The sequence below is a fragment of the Leopardus geoffroyi genome, chromosome B1, assembly GCF_018350155.1.
Source record: "Leopardus geoffroyi isolate Oge1 chromosome B1, O.geoffroyi_Oge1_pat1.0, whole genome shotgun sequence".
Lineage (NCBI taxonomy): Eukaryota > Metazoa > Chordata > Mammalia > Carnivora > Felidae > Leopardus > Leopardus geoffroyi.
In genome coordinates this window covers 70669442-70696981 of record NC_059327.1, presented here as the reverse complement: position 1 = coordinate 70696981, position 27540 = coordinate 70669442, and the positions used below count along the sequence as shown (strand labels likewise).

Here is a 27540-nt window from a genome sequence, read left to right as displayed (position 1 = left end):
AGTCACATTCACAGCCTTTAAGCAATTCTCCAGCTTCAATTTCAGTAGAGTTTTATCTTTAAAAAAAAAATATTTACTTATTTTGAGAGGGAGACGGACCATGTGCACTCAACCCACATGGGAGGGGCAGAGAGAGAGAAACAGAGAGAAAGAGAGACAGAGAGGGAGTCCCAAACAGGCTCCCTGCCTTCAGCAGCATGGGGCCACATCTTAGGAACTCTGAGATTATGAACTGAGCCAAATTCAAGAATCAGACACTAAACCACTGAGCTACCCAGGCACCCTGAGTTTTAATTAACCTCACAAACATCTTCCACATCTTTTATTTTTTTAAGATGAATTACAATGTAGCGATTGTGTAGTTGTTGTGAACAGGATAGTTTTTTCATTATATTTATCACCCACTCTTCATCACACCACTTGATGTTTTCCCTTAGTACTTAAAACTCTCTGAAATCATCTTACCTAACATATGTTTGCTTTATTGCCCTTCTCTCCCTTCCAGAAGATAAGTTCCTTGAAAACAGGGATCTTGCATGTATCTTGTTGTATTCCCAATAACTAGAACAGTACATCGCCAAAAGGAGGTACACAATGTATATTTGTTGAATTAATATATTCCTATCTATCTAATGCTATGCCTTAACTGTCACTATATAATGGACTGTTTGTCTTAACTGTTTTTTGATTCTGTAATCCTGTCATACATTATGAGGACACCAAAAGGGCTGAAATCATAGCCAGCAGCCAGTAATAAATTGAGTCTACTAAACAAAATTGATGGACTTACTTCCCCATTTCATGCCTCTACCTATTCTTCTCTTCACTTCTTTCTACACATTTATCACACAAGTCTTTTTTTTTTCCTCTTCTTTTACCATAATAGAATTTTCTTTTTCTTCTCCACCCTCCTATCCATTTATCTTACCCAAGGGAATCTCATTAGAACTTTAAAGTTTCAAGCATTTCAAGACAGACAATATGTCATAGTGCTATACTATATATAACATATGTATATATATATATAATATATATATATTATATATATATAACTATACATAACATATATACTATATATGTTATACCACAAGGCTGAAGTGAACTTAAAAAAAAGTTTCTGTCTTAAATCTTGAATGAAAAGATGAGCACATGACATATTATTGTCTTCTACTTCTAAGAAAGTTTCCTTTTGAGGATGTGGTTCCTGTGAAATTAGCTCTTCTCCATAATCTTCTTGAAGAAGGTGTTATCTTTGCTACATTTAAATGGCTTTCATCCTCGTCATCTATAAATACGTTGATATTGCAAAGTTGTTTCCACGAGGCTTATTAATCCAAGATTTAGTTTTTTAATGAGATACGGAATGAATGCTTCAAAAGAATGCTCAATCCCTATGAAGTTGATACATAAACACCACGCAGATTAAGAAATCCTTTTAATACAGAGCCATTTCCTAAAGCTAACTAAGTATGTTTTCTCACCAGTACATGTTCGCACAGTATTCCAAAGTTTAACCCAATTATATTGCCATTTACTTGTATGTTATACCTTGCTATCATTATATGACAAAAAAAAAAACTATGCTTTGTAAAACTGTTGGAAAATTTATTAAAGAAACTGTACAAAGGAAAAACTAGTGGTGAAAACATAATAGAAAACACTGAATGCTGAATGATTCAAAATACTAAAAGTAAATTTGTGGAGGGAAAATCCCATAGATAAACAAAATGGTTGCTCGCAAGCAAGAGCTGTTTTGTGTATAATGTATGGTGCAAAGAACACCACAGTGGGAAGAAAAAGGCCACTATCCTTTACTATTAACTGCTTACCTTGTAGGCATCTCTTACACAGATACCAACGTAGGGTTTTAATCAGCATATGATGGAAAGTGGTATAAGAAATGCCTTGCAAATATTAGCACTAAAAAAAAGAGACAAATGGAAGAAACTGAAAAAAAATCCAGTCAATATATAGATGAACATGTCTAAAAAGGATTAGATTTAAAACTATTTTTCAGGCAAAGACTGGAAATCAACAAAACAAGCAATCACAAGGATCCAGTGAGTGTAACCAAAACTTTAATGTGCCATTCCAAGTTTCTGACTTACAAATTTGACTGAAGATAAGGGATGATGCAGGTATAATAAAAAAATACAATAAAAATGAATGAAGATATTTACGTTTTTAATGGACCATGGATAAGAGATCTCACCTGTAACCACCTTCAACTATTTTAAAGCTTTCAATCGTCTTTGCTCAGTATGGACATCCTAATGTTTTTGCATATGGATTAATATAAACTATGTTCACAACACTAAATTCAAATGAAAATGAGTTAAAGACAGAATCCAGGAAAATCATTTATTATGCTTAGAATATACTGTCTAAGTACTTTAGACCCAAGCTTAAATAAGAACTATTTTAAACATTATTTCAAATTAAGTGGATTCTATGGATGATTTATGAAACTTATAGACTAGCCTGTAACACTTAAGTATTATTTTAAATAAACACTGAAATACTGATCATGTGTTGTATACAGAAAGATACAGGTGACATCCAAGGATACACTGATTTCACACCTAAAATTTGTACTACCGTCTATTATGTAAGTCTGAAGGCTATTTCTCAGTTTTTCTAATAAGTCTACACTCTTTTGGTTCTCAGTAATTCAATGGCACTTTAAAAATATGTAATAAACTAAAGCATAAATAACAAAAAAATGTAACTTAAGGTTACAAAAATAAACCATTTAAGAAAAACCACATATAATATACCATCACTAAAACTCTTTAATTTACCACTGTTGATTAAAAGTAATAGTTTTGCCCACTCTGGTTCTAACTGGACCACTTTAATGCAAGAGTTGCATTTACTGTGCTTGTATCATATATGATAATATAGTGAAATTTATTTGTACACACACACACACACACACACACACACACATACACACACACATCAGTAAACCCATATGCAAAACAATATGCCACAGGTGTGAATTTCTGGGTAACCAGAGCATGCGTCTATGGCTTAGAAGAAATTCAAACAAGACTAGATCTTGAAATCCAAAAAAACTGATGAAGGATATGTTTTTTCTAGCACATACATTACTAAACATTATTGGTGGTATCGCTTTGATGCACTCCAATTGGAATACCCCGTTGACTCAAAGCTTCAAAGGGCTGGCCAGAGTCTGACTTCTTGCACAAAGCCCCTGGACCTATATAGCACACAATGATCTCATCCCATCTGAACTCCTGAGGCACATCTGTCAGACTCACACATTTTGCAGTTTAAGCTTAAAGGCTTTCAGGATATGTTTAGGTTTTATCTCTTAACTAGACTGAAAATCAGTTAAAGCCACAAAATATATCTTGCTATGTTTTCCTTTCAACATTCCACATTAATGCCACTGAATATAAAATTTAAAATGATTTGATCTTTGATAAGAAAATACTTCTGCATACAATAAGCATTTAAGTACACATGCATTTCAGGATTGCTATGAATTACAAAAGTCATTTGTACTGTTAGTCTTTTTAAAAAAACTCTTACACTGAAAGCACATATACAATGCAAAATGCACAACAAGATTTACAAAAACACAAAGCATTGACTATTTATTGTGAATGCTCCCTTTCCAAAGCTGGCTTTGTCCAATGACTTTTTACTCATCAATATTAGTAACTCCTTAGGAACAGGTTGAGGACAAGCAGTTTGTCCATTGCACTCATCCCCCGACCTCCCACCCCCAAAGTGATGAGGACAGCTAGCCCCTCCAGGCTGCTCAGTTCAGAATCCTTACTCTGGTCACTGTTTCTAAAAGTGTGGTAACTAGTGGTCCTTAATATAATTTTGGCTAGTACATAAAAAGGGCATGGTCTTTCTTTATCTTAATAGTGGATAATTCACTTCAAGAGATATTGCATATATAAAAATTATATTTTGCTTCCATGGGCATTTCCTACAGCTTCTCTTAAAACTTTATTTAAGAAAAAAAAACTTTCTCAATGTAAGAAAAAATACTTAGTGAATAGTGCCACAGGCAAATATGATTTTGTAAAAATTGTGAAAGTGTGGCCAAGTTTGAGATAAAGGCTATAGGGTCATGAAGAGGGAACAGTGGCTGATTTGTTCATTATTTAATATGAAAGGCTTCAAACCCTCTTTGGACTTACTATGCTCTTAATATACATTTGCAGAAAGCATAAAATGGATAGCTTTTGTCACCTCATTAAAAAAAAAAATGAAACATATCTTCTTTGAGCAAAAGACAGTCCTCTATGTAAAGGAGCAATTACAAGATTCTCAAGTCCCTGTGATCCAAAACCTTTTTGTTATTTACTAAATTGTCTGCAACAGCTCATTCCTAATTAACATACTGGAGGCCCAGACTCACCCATGAATTGCAACTATAAAAAAATTTGGTGTTTATTGTTACATATGCATATATCATCATTTGCAGTAGTGGTTCTCAGGAGATTTATAGGACTGACCAGAACATAGCATGGCCTAATACCAGACATAAAGTACCTTCCATGTTAAAATATCTAGCCTCGGGGCGCCTGGGTGGCGCAGTCGGTTAAGCGTCCGACTTCAGCCAGGTCACGATCTCGCGGTCCGTGAGTTCGAGCCCCGCGTCAGGCTCTGGGCTGATGGCTCAGAGCCTGGAGCCTGTTCCCGATTCTGTGTCTCCCTCTCTCTCTGCCCCTCCCCCGTTCATGCTCTGTCTCTCTCTGTCCTAAAAATAAATAAACGTTGAAAAAAAAAATATCTAGCCTAACAGCCTATTCGGCATTAGCTTTGACATGGGGCATTGGATTACGAGATGTTGCAGTTCCTGGGTGGCTCCGTCAGTTGAGCGTCTGACTCTTGACTTCAGCTGAGGTCATGATCTCACAGTTCATGAGTTTGAGCCCTGCGTTGGGCTCTGTGCTGACAGTACAAAGCCTACTTGGGATTCTCTCTGTCCCTCTCTCTCTGCTCCTCCCCCGTGTGCATGTGCACACTTTCTCTCTCCACCTCTCAAAAATAAATAAAACAAAAAAGACTATAAGATGTTCACAAAATGTGACAACAAAGTACACCACGTATTATATAGTTAATAAACTGTCTTAACTATAATTAACAAGTAAAGAAATGTTAATATATACCATAAAGACTGTCATCTTCAAATAATTTAAAAAGTAAAATATAAGGGAGCTTGGGTGGCTCAGTTGGTTAAGCATCCGACTTCAGCTCAGGTCATGATCTCGTGGTTCGTGAGTTCAAGTGCAAGTCCTGCATCGGGCTCTGTGCTGACAGCTCAGAGCCTGGAGCCTCCTTCAGATTCTGCATCTCCCTCTCTCTCTGCCCCTCCCCCGCAAGTTCTCTCTCTCTCTCTCTCTCTCTTTCTCTCTCTCTCCCTTCCTCCCTCCCTCAAAAATAAACATTAAAAAAATTTAAGTAAAATAGAACCATAGGCTGTGTATCAATATTTATTTGAATATTTAAAATATGTATTAAATATACAGCTTTGAAAACTCAAACATCAAAATGACCTTAAAGTGGTTTCTGAGATTAATCCTGGAAAACAAAAAAACTGAAATACAACTGAAAACTATGCCTAACAAAACAGATCTTACACAATCTGGGGGAGAATTTCCACAAAATGATAAGGTCAAAGCAGGTGAAATGAAAAGTAAATCAGCAGCTTAGCTACGATTTAGCTTAAGAAACAAAAAAGGGCAATCCATCTGGAATAAAAAAAGGGGGGGAAGAAAGATCCTGCCTCTTCCCCTTCACCTGCCTCTTAGCCAAAAACACTCAATTTATGCCAGACTAAATAAACATTCCTCTATTTTATAACTCATTTTTGAAATGCCCAGAAACATTTTATGTGTATACATAGCCTTTTAATATGTATGACCCTTCAGACAGTGCAATGATCAGAAAGCAAAACGAAAACAATGGATGAGTGCGAGTAGAAAGGAGAGATGGCAGGTATTCAAAATGCAGTGGAGGTGACTGTTAAGGTCAGGGTACCTTCAAGAATACCCCCGTTACCTGCACATAGCGGGATTTATAGATGTTCATCATGTCCTCCTTTTCATCAGAAAAACAGAATGTGGGGGCGCCTGGGTGGCCCAGTCGGTTAAGCGTCCGACTTCGGCTCAGGTCATGATCTCGTGGTTCGTGAGTTCAAGCCCCGCATCGGGCTCTGTGCTGACAGCTCAGAGCCTGGAGCCTGTTTCAGATTCTGTGTCTCCCTCTCTCTCTCTCTGACCCTCCCCCGTTCATGCTCTGTATCTCTCTGTCTCAAAAATAAATAAACGTTTAAAAAAAAAAAAGAAAAACAGAATGTGAGCAATGAAGATCCCTCACCTCACTGGAAAGTTCTGGGTCTAAGCATATCAACCTTCCCTCTGGTTTGAGAACTGATGAGAGAATATGACCATCATTCGAGTGGATGATGAGCCATTAAAAGAAGTCCACACATTCTGTTAGTGACCCCAGGACTCACCAGATGTCTCTTCATTCAAACAAGGTTAGCACAGAAACTTTAAGAAAGAATTTGAAAACTGTTTAATGTTACAAATGAAATGCCGAGGGTCCATTAACCCTGAGATGTGGGAAAAGTTAACAGAGAACACAAAGAAGGGAGATTCAACCTAAGAATGACAGATGCTCCAGAGGAAGAAAATATAAAAGTTGGAACAGAAACAGAATCAAACACAAATATTTTGTTGTGCCAGAAGAAAAACACAAACAAAACAATGACCTGAATAAGTAGATGAAGTTTCCCTGTGTCCATTGCACTTAATAAAAGAAACTCTATTCCTAATCATTTAAAATCACAAATGACTTGGGGCGCCTGGGTGGCGCAGTCGCTTAAGCGTCCGACTTCAGCCAGGTCACGATCTCGCGGTCCGTGAGTTCGAGCCCCGCGTCACGCTCTGGGCTGATGGCTCGGAGCCTGGAGCCTGTTTCCGATTCTGTGTCTCCCTCTCTCTCTGACCCTCCCCCGTTCATGCTCTGTCTCTCTCTGTCCCAAAAATAAATAAACGTTGAAAAAAATAAAATCACAAATGACTTTAAATCATAAAAATATGGGGCGGGGGAATCCCAAAGTAAATGTCAGATAACTTATTCTTTCTTCTCTTCTCAACACAGCTTTGAACTGGGACCATTTAATCCCCCACCTGATAGATGAGAAAACTGAATGAATCACAGAAAATTACACAAGACTCTGAGGAGGCACGATTTACATACCATAGTAAGAAGGAAAAGATTGAGGAGGTCTATAAAAACTTTAGTCACTGTACATATTGCAAAGAATCTTGGTTACCAGGGTTTCTTATTCCTCTGCTTAATTCTTTTTTAAATATGAAATTATAACATCAGTCCCTTCTTCATAATATAGGATTTCTGGCAAGAATTTTATAGCAGTGAATGCTTCAAAATATAGGTTATTTTTCATATTATGTTAAAAGCATCTTTACTAAAACTGTGAAACTTTGGAGTTTTTCTCATTGTTAATACTTTCTTTTCATTTACTAAAATACCCTCAAAACAAAAAATGGCAGCATAGTTCCTAAGCACAACCCTTCCCTCTCATAAGATAGAAGCTAAGAAACAGATGTTCAATTAACAAAAATCAATATATCTATACTCTGCTTTTCAACAATCAAAAACAATATGTAGTCTAAAACAGCATAGTCCATTTATCTAAACATCTCAAATTAATAACCTCAGTCTCACCTAATAATGATATAGCTTTCTAGGTAAGCAAGACATAATTTCATTTTCAACGCTGTTCTCTTTTAATCTAAAAATTACTGATGACGATTTGAAGGGGCACCTTCAAATGACCGGAACTAAATTATTCTGGGTATATTTTGACGTTATAATGGGATAAGTGATGCATGTACAGGTTATTTTTATTTTTTTTAACGTTTATTTATTTTTGGGACAGAGAGAGACAGAGCATGAACTGGGGGAGGGGCAGAAAGAGAGGGAGACACAGAATCGGAAGCAGGCTCCAGGCTCTGAGCCATCAGCCCAGAGTCCGACGCGGGACTCGAACTCACGGACCGCGAGATCGTGACCTGAGCTGAAGTCAGACGCTTAACCGACTGAGCCACCCAGGCGCCCCTGTACAGGTTATTTTTATAAAAATTTGTCTTCCTTCTTAATTCTGTCCCACAAATTTGCAAAAACTATTCTTATATCAGGTTATCAGTTGAACAAATAATATATGTAAAGCACTATTCAAGGCACTGTGGTTGTTAAAGACAAATTCCAATATTCTAGGAATGTACACTCATGAAATAATAAGGCAAAACACAATACACTACTTTATATTTTTATTCAATAAAATCCAAATGTCTGGTACAAACACTAAAGTGCTAAAAAATTCAGAAGAGGTAAAAGTGGAATAAAACGGAATATGTGGCTTCCTCTTCTAAGATCATCCTTTTTTTTTTTTTTTTTTTTTTTTTTTTTTAAATTTTTCAACGTTTATTTATTTTTGGGACAGAGAGAGACAGAGCATGAACGGGGGAGGGGCAGAGAGAGAGGGAGACACAGAATCGGAAACAGGCTCCAGGCTCTGAGCCTTCAGCCCAGAGCCCGACGCGGGGCTCGAACTCACGGACCGCGAGATCGTGACCTGGCTGAAGTCGGACGCTTAACCGACTGCGCCACCCAGGCGCCCCTAAGATCATCCTTTTTGATATCTCCAACCAATCCCAATACCATAATCTATATCCTTTCTGTTTTTTTTTTTTTTTTTTTTTTTTTTTTTTTGGCTTAATTCTGTTCACCCTTTATATCTCAGTACAAATGTCATTTGCTCATGATGTCATTCTCTCACTTACCATGTTAGGATCGGATCCCCTGTAATATGTTCTCCCAACATCCTATACATGTCTTCCATAGCACATATAATAAATGCAATTTAACTAATTCATTGTCTGCTTTTTGCCTACCCAATTAGAAGGTAAATTCCCTAGGGACAGGACTAAGTTTACCTTATTCACCATCATACTCCAGGGCTTACCACAGGACCTTACATGTGGAAATCAACTTAATAAGTATTTGTGAAGTTCGTAAGTGGATGGATGGGTAGGATAGATAAATGGCTATCTGTGAAAGGAGAGGATCGGGCGCCTGGGTGGCGCAGTCGGTTAAGCGTCCGACTTCAGCCAGGTCACGATCTCGCGGTTCCGGGAGTTCGAGCCCCGCGTCAGGCTCTGGGCTGATGGCTCGGGGCCTGGAGCCTGTTTCCGATTCTGTGTCTCCCTCTCTCTCTGCCCCTACCCCGTTCATGCTCTGTCTCTCTCTGTCCCAAAAATAAATAAACATTGAAAAAAAATTTAAAAAAAAAAAAAAAAAAAAAAGAAAGGAGAGGAGGCAAAATCGAGATTCACTGAGGGGGGATATGAGCAAGGGGTTGTCAAGTCCAGCCTAATCCAATCATTTTGTGCCTAGGGGTCATGATATGATTGAGAAAAGTAAGATACAACTGGAATATGGCAAACTGAATTTTATTGCCAATAAAATTCAACACGAGAATGATTTTAAATATTGTAATTGGCAAAATTGGTTGAGATTATGTAATTCCTTTGCTCAAAAACATTTATGGCTTCCCAGTGCAGAATGAAGGAACACAAAATCACTGGTCTAGTACTCAAAGGTTTTCTTGCTCCCACTCCCGCTGAAACAGAGTCTTTACCCAGTCTGCGCTTGCCATCTGCAGCACTATTCTCTAGTAAACAAACAGAGCTACAACTTTAGAATTAGAGAACACTTCACTTTACCACTCGAAGGGATTCCTATTCAAGCATTCCTATGTCTAATTAATCTTTGCATTTCCAAAGATTAACAAAGAACTTGACACCTTACAGGTCCTAAATGACTGAAATATGTCTGATTTTGAACCTTCCCAACCGTGTGCTAGTTATGTGATCATGACTAATTTACATTCCTGTACCCCAGATAATTCATCCGTAAATGTGGATAATATCAGCTTCCTTATAGGGTGACCTATGTACAGTATCTGCTTAAAAACTAGTTCCCTAATTTCCCATTCTTCTTCCTTTTGGAGGCTTCCTTACTGCTCTACACCGAAAAGTCTTGACGAGCCCTGAGAGTTTTACTTTGAAAACCGCAACAAAATTAAATCCTTAAATCATTCTCTCTTTGGATATCACAATAAGGAAAGGTTTGTCCTTGCTGGTTGATAAGAGTAACTAATAATTTTTGTTATCTCCACAAGGCATTTTGAAAAACTTACTTTTACATCTATAAATAAACAAATGATCTACCAAGACACGAAATCAATCCCCCAATCCTTTCTAGCAAAACCAGGTTGGGAAAAGCAAAGTGTTTTAGATTCCAATTCCTTGTTGCCTCTGTTAAGTTGCTTACTTTCTTGAATCTCCCTAACAGTGACAAAGGTAACAAAAATGAATACTTCAAAAGCACGAAAAATAAAACAAGAGGGTGTCACTAGCAAATATAGTACATTAATAAAAAAGAACACAGCTGCTTATCAGATCTCTGTTTAAGCTTTATACAAACAATGGGGGTATTTTACCAGAAATTCCAATATTCTAAAACATGACTTATGAGCATTTTCTAGCTACTAGATAGAACATGCAGATTTTCACTGTTTTGATTTTCAATAATAACACATTATTTTTCCTTTCCTGAAATAAATTTAGTTCCTTCAAAGCCTCCAGTAATGTGCAAAGTAAAAATTCTGTGCCACTTCTTAACTGGCCTTCACCCCTTGCTATTTGCATCGGACCTGAGTCCTAGCACACTCACAAGGTAAAGGTCACCTTTGGCAAATAGTACCCACTCTAATCTTGAGGGGAAGTGAAGGATCTCCATCTCCACAGGCCATTCAGAATTAATCCACCCTGATTTTCAGCCGAAGATTAAAGGCATGTATTCTTCTGTGAGTCCCTAAAGATCCCTTCCCTTCGTTAAGGTTATATCCTACCTGGAGATTGCTTCTGAGAAGGAAAACTAAACAAGATCAAGAGGAAACCTGTGGGAAGGCAAACACTGCAAGGGTAGCTTTCATCTGTGAAAGGCACTTCCTATCTTCTCATCGGACTTCCTTGTTGCTCAGCTATAATGATAATCCGTAAGGCGGAGTTCATGGCTGATCCCAAGGTAAAAGAGACAAGAAACAGACCCCATATCTAGGCACTAGTCTAGGTTTGTGGGAAAGACCTTCTCTGGTTTCTAAGTCCTCATGCAGAAACTCCGTGGACTGGTAATGAAGAATGTGCCTTTTTCCTGAAGTATCCTGCTGCTAACAGATCACACAGAACCTAGCCTGGGAGGCAGTTAGATTTCACCACACTAGAGGTAAATCTGACACAGAGAAGAGTTTCCGGCCATTTCTCTTTCTAACATGTAATACTTTAAATAGTCAATAACAAAACTAACTATAACCAGTGAAAGGAGTGTCTGTATTAAAAAAAGTAGAATAACCACCAGATATATTGCCCCTTCAATACTTTCTACATAAAAGATTACAGAAATAAAAGTAATCACAAATTTCAATTGGCTTCTCTTTTTATTTGTCCACATAAATACCTTCTCAATGTTTCAATTTAAATATCTGTTCACTGACGTGGTAATTATTTACAACCATGAAAAAAAGAAATTTTAACATTTAATTAAAAACACATGAAATTCAATTTGTTAATATCCAAGTACACCCATACCACATACACATTAGGAAACTAGTTAGGTGGAAAGCATTTTATGAAATAAACAGATTAATGAATATTTGAGCCTATTCCACAATGGATCAAGTTTTCAATCCTCTTTTTCAACAATGATAAACATATTGTAACATGGCATCCAGTCTATTTCAGACTTAATTTTTATTTCCATAAGATAAAGTAACTGATACAGTCAATCATTATGCTGGTAAATTCCTCACTTTTGCCCTTTAATTTCTTTTTCTAATCTTTATTTTATACAATAACTTATAGTTATTACTTGCATAGGTAGTTGTTTAATTTTTGTGTTTTTTTTTTTCATTTTTAGTCCCATTCTTTCAACTTAAAATTTTTTTTAATGTTACATTTGAGAGAGAGACAGAGAGAGAGACAGAGAGAGAGACAGCATGAGTGGGAGGGGTGGAGAGAGGGAGAGACACAGAATTTGAAGCAGGCTCCAGGCTCTGAGCTGTCAGCACAGACCCCGACGTGGGGCTTGAACCCACAAACCATGAGATCATGACCCGAGCCGAAAGTCGGACACTCAACCGACTGAGTCACCCATTCTTGCAAGTTTTAAGTTCTTGGCTCTAGTCAAAATTCAGTCTTGGCATCCATAAAGAAATACAGATCAAAACTTTTATCTCTATAAACAACCACAAATGAATTAGTCTCAGAGTTTAGTGAATAATCCCTAGTTCTCATGTTGGGTTTTTTTACATTCCAATATAGATTCCATGACAATGTCACATTTACTCGCTTCATATTAATTAGATAAAATCAGCTAAAATAATGTGTCTTTAACATTTGTGAAGTTTGAAAATTTCATACTTATTTTTTCCCCTTTTCCATGTAATAAGAATAGGTCATGAAATCAAAGACCGTAATAATTATTTGAAGTTCATATATAGTTAGGAATATATAAATGCACTATGCTATTATTTTTATTGGGCCTAAATATTTGTTTCTGCAGCTGATTTAAATATATACATATATTTTTATGGATAGAATTTTTCATACCAGACGTCTGTCATCTACGGAGTGTAACTTTGTGTTTGTATTTAGAAAACAACTATGACAGATGGTTTTCTTCTGTCTAAGCAACATAATGTCTGCTTTAGATTACTTTAAAAGTTCCAATGCTCTCAAAAGATGAAAAAGAACCCACAGATTTAACTCTGAAAACCTGTGCGGAGTTTGACAAGCACTTTCATGTTAGAGGCTAAAGAGATGCTTATCTGATCCAAACCTCAAATGCAGGCATGCCAAGGCTTAGCAAAGAGGGAACCTAAATTCTCTGCAGCAAATACTTTATGTGAAAGTGATTTTACATATGTACTTGCACAAAATTATTACCTTGGTGTCATAAAACACACTAAATCACCTAACGGATTCTACAAATGTAGAATCTTATCAATGATTTTTTAGACAAGAATGATGGGATCTGTAGGCCTCAACTTGCTGGGAGTTCAGGATTGGCTAAGGCAAACCTCTCAGCAAAGAAGCTTTCCAGGGGCGCCTGGGTGGCTCAGTTGGTTGAGCATGCAACTTCGGCCCAGGTCACGATCCCGCGCTTCGTGGGTTCGAGCCCTGCGTCGGGCTCTGTGCTGACAGCTCGGAGCCTGGAGCCTGCTTTAGATTCTGTCTTTCTCTCTCTCTGCCCCTCCCCAACACATGCTGTCTCTCTGTCTCCCCCAAATATATAAACATTAAAAAAAATTTAACTCTAACAATTGAAATACGGATAGCATATAAAAATACAAACATCATCCTCTAGTGTCAAATTGCTGCCACTTCATTTTGTGTACTAAGATTTAGACCTCTATATTTCTTATGTTCAACTTCCCATATAACAAAATAATTTTGGAAATTCCTCTTAGGTAACCTAGTACACTTGAACTAACAGATTTAATCTTGCATTACAGTTCACAACTCCTGGGTTGATAATTATCACCTTTTAAATTATTAAAATTTTGTACTGCAAAAGCCAAGCTATGACAGGTTTGGCAGGAAATGAGACTTGGAGGTGGCGGGTGGACAGGGAAGAGACACTTCGATGGGGATAAGAAGCAGGAGGAGGTTACATAAGATCAATCAATCAAGAGTAACTTATAGCAAAGTCTCCTACATAAAACTATTGACAAAACTATCGATAAGATAAAACATCTACATCATAACGATAGATGTAAGAATATTTGGGGGGTACGGTTTTTTAGACACTTCACTTGTCTGTCATAAAATGTCAAACTATCTTGCAATGAGTATTCTTAGGAGACCAAAAGCTTAACTGCTACTTCATTCATCCTTAATGACTGTTCTTACAAGACTTCCGGTTTTATTGAGATCCTTTTTTTTTTTTTTTTTTAACATTCTGTGTTAAAAAATAAGGTAGTTTTTCTTATTTAGCAATGTTATAAAATCTTGTGAATTGATATTTGGCAGATACGACTCTGTTAATAACCCAACTGCCATCCTACACTCACTATACTCTGTTAACAGAATCTTTATTTTATTCTTCCTCCCCAAAGTGGCCAGGTCCTTCAGCAGAGGCTGAACACTTCCCCAGCCCAGCAGTGAAATCACAAATGAACTAATACAATTAATGGTGGTCTCATTGCTAGTTGGCTAGCCACTTTTCTAGGCAGAGTAATGAGACCCAATTCTGGCCAATGAAGTGGAAACTGCAATTAGACACAGTCGTGGAGAAGCTTCCCTTTTCTGTGTCTGCACCCGTCTATGTGGGGAGGTGATGCTGGGACAAGCCTAAGGTCTAACTAAAGTCTACAGGCTAAGGATGAGAGGCAAAAAAGATTTTAAAACCCTGGTGATGATGTCACTGAGCCCTTGAATCAAGTAAGCCTGAAAATACCCTAACTCTAGACTGCTCTTTACATGAGACAATAAATTTAATAACTAAGCCATCCATTGAGTCTTCTAGCATCGGCAGCTAGAAGTATCCTAAGTGATGATGCTCCGTAAGAATTTTTGTAGGTATATACACATAATATTCATCCTAATACAAAGCCATATGACCTACTCTTAAAAAACTTATTTCTCTATCCAAACATCCATTAGATCACATATTCATAAAATGTGAGGAAGAGGACCACCATAAACACTTAGCAGCATCATAGTTTAGTGTAGGTGTGAAAATCTGATTTAGGCATGCCTATGTGCCAATTGTTTACTTAAAAGTCTGTTACCTTGACAGGAAGACTTCCTCTAGCTCTGCTATTTAATAACAAGTAACACAGAGAACATACTGAGCTATTCATTTCAATAGTACTGGGTCATTCTCCATTTGTGAGCTTCTTATTTCTTTTTCCCAACAGGTGATGTACGTCATCCATAAACGTGAGCATTAATACTCTGTCTGAAGTCACATATTTTATTTTAACTCTTTCTTAGTAATGGGTTAACTGACAATGTCACAGAAGTAATGACATTCTTCAAAAGACAAAAAAGAATGAACCAATTGTTAAAGAAACTTTAAGAATCCATGGTGATAACAGCGGGAGAAGAGACAAATGAGCGTTCAAGATTAAACTAGCAGAGGAAAAGCAGACACCTGACAACCCACGCCTGTAATAGCTCAATAAGCTTTCCAACAGGAATCTCTCTTCTAAATAATACTCCCTCTTAAATCTCTTTTTGGTAAATATCAACAGGAAATTCAAACATGGTTATAATGTATACGTGTATTACAGATTAATCAGCCTTAAGAGGTTACAATAGTTTAAATGCATGTCGAACCATAGAGGGACCATAGAGAGGCCCCCAGTTTGGCCAAAAGTACTACTTGTTTTCACCACTGGAGAGGTACATAATGAACATACAGCCCTGCTGTACCCCCACCCCGACTTGCATATTTATTACCTCCTTCATTACAACTTTAACAGAAACTTAGTCTTCATTCTGATGTTTAGAGAATAAAAACAGACAAACAAACAAACAAATGAACAAACAACACAAAAAAACAATATTGTGGTAGGTCATTTAAGCTTGCGACTAGCCAATTGGCCGCTACACGAATACCATTTCAGAATTCAAATCTTAGGGACACCTGGTCGGCTCATTTTGTAGAGCACGCAACTCTTGATTTTGGGGTCATGAGTTCAAGCCCCACGTTGGGCATGGAGTCCACTTAATTTTTCTCTTAAATAAATAAATATATAAACAAACAAACAGAACTCAGCTTTGTGTACAAGTTTATGCCATCTAACTATTTACACTCTAATTTAGTTCAAGAGAGCCCTTAAGGAAAGAAGATCTTTTCTCATTATAAGTTGGGATATAAAATTAGGTTTGAGATAAAAATATTCCCTAAAGAGTACCCCCCATCACATGATGCTTTTGCTTCTTGGTCTTACACCCAGAAATCTTTCCTCAGAAGTCCCTTTCCTGTTGATTCCACCTAACTTGCTTGTTGATTTCCTTTACCTGTTCCTTCAGTTTCCTCTTAAAAACCTCAATCTTGCTTCATCTTTTTTCTTTTGTTTTGTTTGCATGCCACATCAGTCTTTCCTAGTATTTCATTCATTTTCCTCCAATGTCATCCCCCCACAACGCCATATATTTATTACTGGACAATTATGCATCTTTTTCCAATTTATGTGCAAGCCTTCAGTGGCTACCTACATGAAGTATTCACAATAAGTTGGGAGAAAGGGGGTACATACAACTCAGATAATTAGAGAGGAAAACTGTTCATCTAAGAACTACATGCTTGAAAAAATAAACAAGTTTCTTCAAAGTCAGTCTGTTAAATGCTTTGAGGTATTCACTCTTTTGGGGGTTGTCCAATGTTGAACTACATGGTGTGTAATGATTCCTTTGTGAGCTGCCCTCAGAACTCTGGAAGAACAAACACATTGTGTGTCTACTACTGTGTGATGAACAATTCAGGCACTTGTTATTGTGGATGATAGCAAACCTCTCATTTTTCATTCAAAGCTATTATCTTCAAAAATCTAGTTTGCTTGCCCAGACAGAGGGCTCCCCTCCCATCAGCCATGATTTCTTAGCTGTGTTCATGCTAATTATTTTGTCCTCATCTTTTCATCTACTCAAATACCTAGTCATGACCACAGAATATCAAATACAGATCTGTAGTTTCCCTAAGCATCAGACCTTCACATCCAATCTAATCTATACTGCATTTTATACTTTCCAAGACACACATAGGTATATATCATCTCATGCTCATAGTGTCCCAGGGTTATCGAGGAAGAACAGGTATTATCGCCACTGAATATTCAAGAATACTTAGGTTTAGAAGAGCTAAGTAACCTACTCAGGTGTTAAAACTGGGAGGCTGACGTATATAAATTTCAAAGTCAATGCTCTTCTTAATGCCCATCCTGTCCATAACATTCATCATCACCTGTCCAGGAGACTAGTATGCCAATGTTGTACATTGGAGTTCACATGTAAAAACCTGAACCTTTAGGGGCGCCTGGGTGGCGCAGTCGGTTGAGCGTCCGACTTCAGCCAGGTCACGATCTCGCGGTCCGTGAGTTCGAGCCCCGCGTCGAGCTCTGGGCTGATGGCTCAGAGCCTGGAGCCTGTTTCCGATTCTGTGTCTCCCTCTCTCTCTCTGCCCCTCCCCCGTTCATGCTCTGTCTCTCTCTCTCCCAAAAATAAATAAACGTTGAAAAAAAAATTAAAAAAAAAAAAAAAAACCTGAACCTTTAATTCATCGGCATAAACTGAGGCCAACATAGATCCAGGTCACGCAACTCCACAGAACATAAGTGGACCTGCTGAATATGGTGAACTTCATAACTTAAAGGAGATCTGAAGCTCAGAGATATTGTTTTTCTTCACTCTTGGAGTATGCCCAACTTTCAACAACAGCCAACTGGCTTTCTCTGCATATAATTTAGCTTATATGTATATCTAAACAGTAGCCTTGCAAGCTTCATTATAAAAGTCTAATAAAGCTGTGTAGCTATTTTTAAAATGTTGAATTATCCACGTATTAGTGTATCAGGTGAAAACGTATATGTTGCGTGGGAGTAGGTGGGTAGGTTTTCTAGCTATTTGATGGATTCACTGACTATTATTTTTATTTATTTACTTATTTTTACCCAAGCAGGATGTCTGAGTTAATACATGCTGAGTGCTCTCTGTTTTGTGAGTTCCCGGGATTACAAGGATGGCCCTGAGCACTGGTCTGAAAGCTACACGTGTCACGTGAGGTGACTGAAGCATACGGGGGGGGGGGGTGTCCGTTACAAGTAGTGACCCATGGAGTAGCACAAACACAAGCTGCCGGGAACCTAATTACAAAGAAAGAGGAGGAGCCTGTGTACTCACCCAGAGAGTGGAAAGGCCAGGACGGCAGAGGGTTTGAACGGTGCAAAGAACGGTGTGTTCTTCCCAGAGGCCTGAGGTTCTGCTGGTCTGAAAGTGACGACTCGCCCCCTGCACCCATCACTCCAATTGAGCCAAATTACCATGTACGTCCTAATCTCAGGCAGCACTGCTTCAGCATTTGGCACGTGCTGCTGCCTCTGTTTGGAATGCCCTCTGCCACCTACCTCATTCCTCTTGACCTTCCAGGGCTGGGGAAAGTCTCAGCTTTTCTGAAAAGTCTTTCCCAAGCAGTCCCCTTGCCCCCACCACTGCATATATTCTCAACTCAACTGAGGGTTAAGGCTCGTTCCTTCTCATCCTACCAAAGCCCGTGAATCCACTTTGTTGGTTTATTTCCCTGTCTTTGTCACTAAACTGAGATCTCTTTGAAACAGGAGCAAGATCGCCCAGCCCATGTGACGCAGGAGTCAATAGATGCTCAATACATGTGTTGGCCAAAAGGCTAATGTAAAAACAACAACAAAACAAAAAACAAACAAACAAAAAAACTTAATAAATTAAATAAGGCTGCATGTAAACATTGATAAAGCAACCCATTAGCAAATATAAATGTAAACTCAATGGCAGATATAAATATAATACAAATACCTTTTATAAACCTACTATTACCTAAATACATTATTTCAATGTTTAAATTTTTCTGTATCCCCATATTTATTTCGTTGTATATATATATATATATATATATATATATATGTATGTATATATACACACACATTACATTCTCACTGAGGATTGGCAAGGCTGCAAACGTTACCCTCAGAGTCTTATGACATTAACCCTCAGAGTCACTATTCCTTTAGGAACAGTGATCTCCACCTGGCCAGTAAGCAAAGACAAATTGAAATGACCTCGGATTAACCTTTTAGCAAACTTTTATAGTGTTCAGTTAAATAAGTTAAGTGCAGATAAAGGCTAACACTATAAACCTTTTGCCCCTCTTTAGCATGTGTCCTAAGACTCAGTGGTGACTAAAGGTAGCTAGCTTTGTGGTTGAATAATTCACCATTCATTTATACAAAAGAGAACACTTTAATTAATAGTGTGATCATTTCCCATTAAAAATAAATGTTCCATCAGCATCGATGTATGTTAAAGATTTTTACAATTGAAAATTTTAAACACAAACTAGTACTCTTACTCTAAATGCCACTCTCATGATGAATAGAATGTTCTATTTTACCTAGACACGCAGTACTTGCTGGTTGTCTATTAAACCGGCATTTACTTAGCTTCATTGTGTGGACTGAAAAGTCTTCCACAAGCTCTCAACACAGTCAAGGCTAGACTCAAATGCTGGCTCTACCAGCCAGATAGCCTAGAACAATTAATTAAATTTCCTACTCTTGGAGTTCCTTATCTTTAAAAAAGGGGGAAAATAATACAGCGTCACAAGACAAATGCAAAAACATATATAAAGCACCAGTAAATGTCAAAACCACTGACACATCAACAGTGGCAGAAATTATGACAAAAATGACAGTCACTCTCTTTAAGTAGGTTATACTCTAGTTGAGTCACAATTCACAAAAGTGACATGCTTCCCAACTCAGCTCTGAAGTCCTGCGAAACCAAAACACAACACATGCAATGCAGAATTAATGGTCTCCCCACAAACAGTTCTTAGTGTTTATTTTTAATTTTTGTTGTTGTGGGTTTTTTTTTAAATTTTTTTTTTCAACGTTTATTTATTTTTTTTGGGACAGAGAGAGACAGAGCATGAACGGGGGAGGGGCAGAGAGAGAGGGAGACACAGAATCAGAAACAGGCTCCAGGCTCTGAGCCATCAGCCCAGAGCCCGACGCGGGGCTCGAACTCACGGACCGCGAGATCGTGACCTGGCTGAAGTCGGACGCTTAACCGACTGCGCCACCCAGGCGCCCCAGTGGGTTTTTTTTTTTAATTATTTTTTAAATTTTCTTTGATGGCACTATCATTTCTTTTACCACGACTCTCAAACAAAAATGAAACCTAAATCATAACAGAATACTGTCCTAATCCTTGATGAATGGTAAACGTGAAGTCTAGAAAAAAAAAAAATTAAAATCGCAGGGGACTATTATGGGGGAGGGGAAAGTTGGACAAAAACTAACTATAAATGAATTCTATAAATGAACCTTTCAGCCAAAGGACTGCATCTGAATTTATCATTTCTTGACAGATGATGACACAGATGACATAAATTGAACTGCACATGCATGGGAGACCACAGTATTGTCACTCGAGCTATGATCTTACGGTGTCAGACCTCCAGTGCAGGGCTCGGGGCTCTCACAGCTATGTGCTTGCAGGTTTGTTCAGAGGACTTGCCCTTCCCACTGAGTGCCTTGGAGTGAAACTGTACAGATGCCTGGCACATGCCTGATCAAGTCCTCACTACCCTCTCGACCACACAGGTTCTTAGGTTAACAACACACAATTCTTAAAAGGACCTTGTAACATCCTTTCTCAGTAGTTCGCATTTCAATATTGTCCATTTGAAAATAGAATAACAGTATCTGTCACAGTTCTTTTAAAATATTTTGCAAGTCAGGGGCGCCTGGGTGGCTCAGTCGGTTGAGCGTCCAACTTCGGCTCAGGTCATGGTCTCGCGATCTGTGAATTCGAGCCCCGCGTGGGGCTCTGTGCTGACAGCTCAGAGCCTGGAGCCTGCTTCAGATTCTGGGTCTCCCTCTCTCTCTCTGCCCCTCCCCCACTCATGCTCTTTCTCTCTCTCTCTGTCAAGAATAAATAAACATTTAGAAAAAATTAAAATAAAATATTTTGCAGGTCTACAAAAGAATTTCAGTAAAAACAAAAAAGGTTAAGATGAGAGTCTAGTTCTTTTAACATGAACAGAGCTATTCTGTTCATTACCTACAGCAGTAACGGTAAATGTTTTAAACTTTAGTCCTGTGATTTAATGGTGAGAAGGCCCCTGTGAATACAACGAATACAAGGAGCTTTACTGGATATAGTTATGAAATCATTCATCACCATTTAAAAAAATATTCTTGATGAAGCAATAGTGGGACAATTACTGCTCTCAATGGTCTGTTGATTTCTACACTTGGTTAAACAGCAGTGAGGTACACTAAGAAAATCAAAGTGCAAGCAAAACAAATATAATTTAGAAACTCAAAGTGTTTTGACATCTTAGGTAGAAAATAAAAATATATATAAATACTATGCTTTAAAGTCATCCATATAAAGCATACCAACGGTTACATGACTTTTTTCTCTTTAGTAATTTTTTTCTCTCATAAAACTAGACTTTGAAAAACCCCCTTAAATTGTGCATTCCCTGAAGTTCACACCTTTGTATCATTCATTTTTTATTCCTAACCTCTCCTAAGGTGCCTGATATACATAGCAAGGGCTCAAAAAATAACTGGTGAACTAACTAATCATTTATTCAATTCCATTGTTCCACACCTAAAAGGACACCGTGCCCAAATTTATTACTTTATCACTATAAACATATTGGCAACGATTTCGGTGTATTAACTCCCTCAGTGTACAATTTTGATTGACTATTATTTCACTTGAATAATCTTGACTTTTTAATTGGAGGCTGTTTTTAAAATCTTTAGGGAAAGAAGTAGCCTAATTATAGTCTATATATACAACACGAAATCTCAAAACTGAGACTGCCACTCTCACTTCCTAAATGGACAGCTTACATATCTAGTTCTCCCCCAAATTCACACGGAGGCCTAGGAGTGAGGTCTCTGCATAGCCGTGTCATGGACCACATTCCAACAGTATCTTAGCGTTCTGCCCATCACTAACCCTGTGCTCCAGCAAGGCTGGACACATCACTACTGCAATGCACACAATGGGTGCTTCAACACACATTTAAGAAAATTAGCAACTAATCAATTAATCAAGACAAATGTATAGCGATAATTCCACCTCCAAGAGCTTGTAGTCAACACGGACGAATTCTCTAGTGCAGAGGCAGGTAGTACGCAGGAAATACGTTAAACAGAAGATAAAATGGACAGCATAAGGTTGCTGACTAACTGGGATGCCACCAAATAGGAAACTAAGAGGCCTCTGCTTAATAACCCAGACGACAGAGGTCGTGAAAGTTAACGGAAAAGTTACAAGGAACAGGAACAAAAACCAAGCGATAGATTCTTCACTCATTTTAGACAGAAGACCAGACAAGCTTGTAAGGACCCCTTAGTTCCCAAAATCTTTTTCTTAAAAAAGATGTTAACACAAAAGTGTTATAAAATATACAAAAATTTAAATGCTATTGTATCTAATTTATGATAACAATCAACAGGAAAAAGCAAGGCTATCATGCAAGTTCTACCAGTCTTCCTCCAAGATCTAAAATCTATAGGTCTACATGCCTGTGTATATATAGTACAATATGCTGTATATGTAAAGCATCTATGTGGTTTTAAACAAAACGGTGAGACTAAAACAAGTCACACAGGAAAGCAAGAGAATAAGTAAACAAGGAAGAATAAAATATTGAAACAGAAGTTAGTAAAGTAACGGAAGAGCTGGAAATGTTGATTTACTAGGGAAAAAAAAACAAGACTAATATAGTAAACATTAATGTTGCTACAATAATTAATTCACGTTCATGGAGAGGGTCAAAAGAAGATAACTCAGCCAAATCTTCCCAAAAATTAAATACGATTAGAAAGGATTATGGCATTTCAACTACAGATTATAAAGAAAATGCCTAATGATGAAAATTCAATATCAGGATTTAAAAATTCTGTTTAATTAAATATTAATCAAAGCAATTAATTTATCAAACATAATGTACCTTTTAATGAAATATATAGGGCATACTTTAATCTTTGTGGCATAATTAAAAAATACTTAATAACCCTATAAATGTCTACAGATTAGATATAAAAATCATCATTGTCTTAAGTTTTTGAGGGTCAACAACTTTTTTTTTCTTTTTTTAAATGTTTATTTATTTTTGAGAGAGACACACACACACACACACACAGAGTGTGAGCAGGGGAGGAGAGGAGAGAGAAGGAGACAAGAATCCGAAGAAGGTTCCAGGCTCCAAGCTGTCAGCACAGAGCCAGATGCAGGTCTCGAACCCAGGAGCCATGAGATCATAACCTGAGCCAAAGTCGGATGCCCAACCGACTGAGCCACCCAGGCGCCCCAAGGGTCAACAAGTTTCAACCAACATTTATGAGTATCTAATCTGTGACCATAAGAGTACTTAGGTACCCAATGCCCCAAAACAACCCTGAGGGGTAAGTGATATCTTCCTTTTACAGATGCGAAACCTAAGGATCAAGGAGTTTTATGTGCTCCTGGCCACAGCGGTCCATAGGCTGGACTGTTCTCTTACAGGGAACAGGCTGGTTCCCTCCAGCCCTCTGTCATAGCTACTATTTATAACAAAGCCCGACAAACTATTATCACAACTTTAAACTGGTAAATTATAATTAACAGATTGATATAACATTGAACATGAACAAATCAAAAATTTCAGTTATATAGTTAGAAAAGTCATACATATAGCACATCAAATGTGCATTGAGAGGTGAAAATAAAGAGAAAACTATGCAGATTTCACTGTGCTCTCTGAACAGCAAGTTACTATAGCAACGAAAGCAGGTAGAAAAGTAGAAAGTTATTCAACCATTCAGGTGCATGAAGCTCAGGAAAACAAGAGCAGCCACTGAAAGACACTTCATGAGAAAACTGTGTAAGCTTTAAGTACCACCAAGCACCATATCTGAAAATAGATTTTTTTATTGGAAGACAGATATTCTATTAAGATTTGAAACTGAGCCGAGAAGATACTAACAATGTGCCTATCGACCATCTGCTAAAATGATGGCATCATTTTTGGCAGAAATGATCTCACTCACTTTATGAGAAGTATCATTTAATATCTACATTAAGAAAGCTAGTCAATACCCCTCTGCAATAATACAAAATCTTCCAATGTGCAGACCTCTATGCAGAACAGGAAGTAGGAGAGAAACTTATTTGGAGATTTAGAGGCAGTGAGATTAATTTTTTTAGGTTCTATAGAGGTAAACAGAAAGGCATTTGACTCAAAAATAAAGTGAGTCTCACTTCATGAATAAGTCTCTCAAAATCATAAGCTTCATACCATAAGGCTGTTTCTCTGCCTGAGATGGAGGAGATGAAGCCTAGTGGTATCTTAACAAAGAAGTTAAATACACACTGAAAGTTATCAGAACCTATAGTCGAGGAGGATAAGATAAATGAGTTTGGTATGGCAAGCCCTCCAGATCCTACTCCTTGCTGTCTCATTTCTAGTTCTTCACTCTGACTACAGTTTCTGTTTCTCTTTCCTCTTCATTCCAGAGGAAGAGGTATTTGCTCCCCTGCTCAAGTTAAAGTTCCGCTCCTTATGCTCGGGATAATCTACCTCCCCACTCCTCTTAGTATCAATCGTAAGATCAATTCCCAGTTCTTAAGGATTTTTTCTTTTTCTAGGAATTCCCTCTCTTCGGCATTCACACTGCTCCGGTGACACCTATCGTAATTAAAAACCAACAAAACAAACCAGCAAAATACAGTATTATTTACCGTATTTGCCTTACTGCCCTATGGCTCTAGTTCAAAGTTTCTTGAACAGGTAGTGGATTCTCATTGTCGATGTATCTTCACGAGCCATTCACTTACTAACCCAATGGCTTCCACTCCCACAGCACCATTCAAATTGTTTTTCTTATGGTGTCTATTCACACCCTAAGTGCAAAATCCAAAAGATAATTTTCAATCCTAAATTCACTTGACCTTAGTGCAGCATTTCACACAGATGACAACTCCCTTGTGCCATAACACCTCCGCTTTTCTGCTCTTACTATCTGGATACTCCCCTGCAGTCCCGATTCTCAATGTCTCTTTAAATATTGGTATTCTCTACAATTTACACGCTTTGTATTCCTTACTCTAAATGATAATCTAATCACATCACCTCAACTACCCCCAACTTGGCTGCCATCTGCCAAATAGTTCATTTCTACACTTAAGACCGCGACCTTATATCTCTAAACGAATACTGGTCATCTTTATTAAAGAAATAAACAGAACATTTGAACCAAATACTTGTAAAACTACACCCTCATCCTCTGCATCCCCTTGGCTACTGGTCTCAGCCGTTAATCATCTCTACTTTCATCTAATGTCCTTCTTCAATCTTGATCTTCTAAGCATCTACTTTTATAAATTCTAACTAGAATCCACTGTCTCCAGTTTTGGTTTCTTCATACAGCTCTCGGGCAACCTACCTAAAATATGGGCTCAAATTTTGTAGTTGGCACCCTGTCAACTAAAGAGCAATGTCATTCATTTAACAATCTTTTTAAAAAGCCTGCTGTGTGCCTAGTGGTATCTTAACGAAGATAAGACCTTGTTATAGGTCATGTAAAAAAAAAAAAAAAAATCTCCTAGCCTCACAACCAAGATTATTTAAAGAAAGGGAGGAATTGAAAAAATAGGATAGGTATAATGATAGAGATAAATATGAGGAGTTGGGGACAGTAACAGGTTAAGACTTTGAGAGGAGAGGCTACTGTATTTATTCTTAAAAAAATAAGCAAGAATGCACTAACTAAAGAAGAGACCAGGGAAGGGACTATAGAAGGCAGAGAATGAAAACAGAGGAGACTGAAGAGTGAAAAATAGGCTTTCTATATCTAGTAAAAAAGCATGTATTTCAGGGGGCACCTGGTTGGTTCAGTCAGTTAAGCGTCCAACTCTTTCAGCTCAGGTCATGATCTCACAACTTTGAGCACCACATTGGGCTCTGTGCTGACAGTGCGGAGCCTGCTTGTGATTCTCTCTCTCCCCTCTCTCTCTGCCCCTTTCCCACTTACACTGTCTCTGTCTCTCTCAAAATAAATAAGTAAACTTTAAAAAAAGAGAGTGCCTTATTAAAAAAAAAAAACTTGTATTTTATCTAACAGACTGATGTTCTCAAATTGTATTATGCACATAAATCATCCAGGATGTTTCTTATAAATACATACCTTGGACCCATCCTTAGAGATCCTGATTCATCAGTTCAGAATCTATGCCAGGGAAATGGCATTTTTAACAAGGACCACACGTGGCTTTGATATTGGGAGATGCTTGGATCATATAAAATGTTCTTAAGGATAATAGGCAGTCATAAAAGTATTCTCAGCAAGAGAATGACACATAATGGTCAGACTTGCTCTTGGTGGGTCTCTCTAGAAACTACGGAAAGGACTTATATTAAGAGAGTAAGCCCCAGAAAAGGCGAACAAAGACACTGCAGCAGGCAGGGAAAGAGGAACTGAGGGACCGCAGACGGAGTTAATGATGGCAAAGGGGAAAAGAGATCACACACTCTGAATCTATGGAAGGAAGAAACAGGTAGAAGTAAGTGAACAATAATATATTGGTGGTGAGAGAGAGAGAAGAATTACAGCTAGGTATCTAGCATAAAGTAAAAGACGTCTAGTTTTGAACATGCTCTATTCATGATACCAGAACATGCCCATGATACCAGATCAAGGGCGGTAGGATATAGAAATCTGCACAGGAGTAGGCTGGGTTGGGTTGTGCTCAATGACGTCAGAGTCATCAACAAAAAGATGAGTAACAAAGACACGCTTGCATAGGAAGAACACACATTCAGCATGCCACACAAGACACTTCAGAATCTAACTCCTATTTCTTCAACTTCTTGTTTTTTAACTACTACCATATCTTATCATAAAATATATGTCATTTTTGACATAAAATATCTCAAACTAAAAGAAAAGTTGAGAAACTACTACAGTGAAAAATTAGTATCTTCTATCCAGCTTTAACAAATCTTAATATTCTCCCAAATTTGCTTCAGAATTGTTAAATTAGTTCTTGAAGACACAGTTGAAGACCTTTGCCTCCCTCGAGATAACTTTCATCATAAATTTGTTTTTCTTTTAATTTTTTAATGTTTATTTATTTTTCTGGGGGGGGGGAGGAGGGGCAGAGAGAGGGAAACACAGAATCCGAAGCAGGCTCCAGGCTCTGAGCTGTCAGCACAGAGCCCAACGGAGGTCTCGAATTCAACAACAGTGAGATCGTGACCTGAGCTGAAGTCGGATACTTAACTGACTGAGCCATCCAGGCGCCCCATCATAGATTTGGTTTCAATTACTTCTTGAATGCTTTATACTATCCCCAATATGTGTATATTCATAAACATATGTATAGCTTTGCATGTTTCCACACTTCACATAATTCTATCAAACTATAAGGATCGCCTACACTTTACTTTTCTCAATTCCGTGTTATGTTTTTGAGGTTTATCCATGTAAAAAGGGCTCTAGTTTATTTAATTGCTGTATAGTACATCATTATGAAATAAAGTAATTTATGGAACCAATTAGACATCAACTTTCTATAATAAAATGACGCAATAAGCCACATCAAATGTGTATCTGTATACATCTAAGTCTTAATA

The 27540-nt window shown here is 37.8% G+C and overlaps 1 protein-coding gene and 1 long non-coding RNA gene across 2 annotated transcripts in view; both read right to left on the bottom strand.

The window, feature by feature from the left end:
• Positions 1-27540, bottom strand: part of PDGFC (platelet derived growth factor C) — a 205917-nt gene that overhangs the window by 110847 nt on the left and 67530 nt on the right. The gene's annotated exons all lie outside the window — the stretch shown is intronic.
• On the bottom strand, positions 14096-18651 carry LOC123591012. The gene is made up of 2 exons (XR_006709072.1): positions 17418-18651; positions 14096-17172 (listed from the first exon to the last, which is right to left on the bottom strand). It is a non-coding gene; the product is annotated as an uncharacterized LOC123591012 (long non-coding RNA).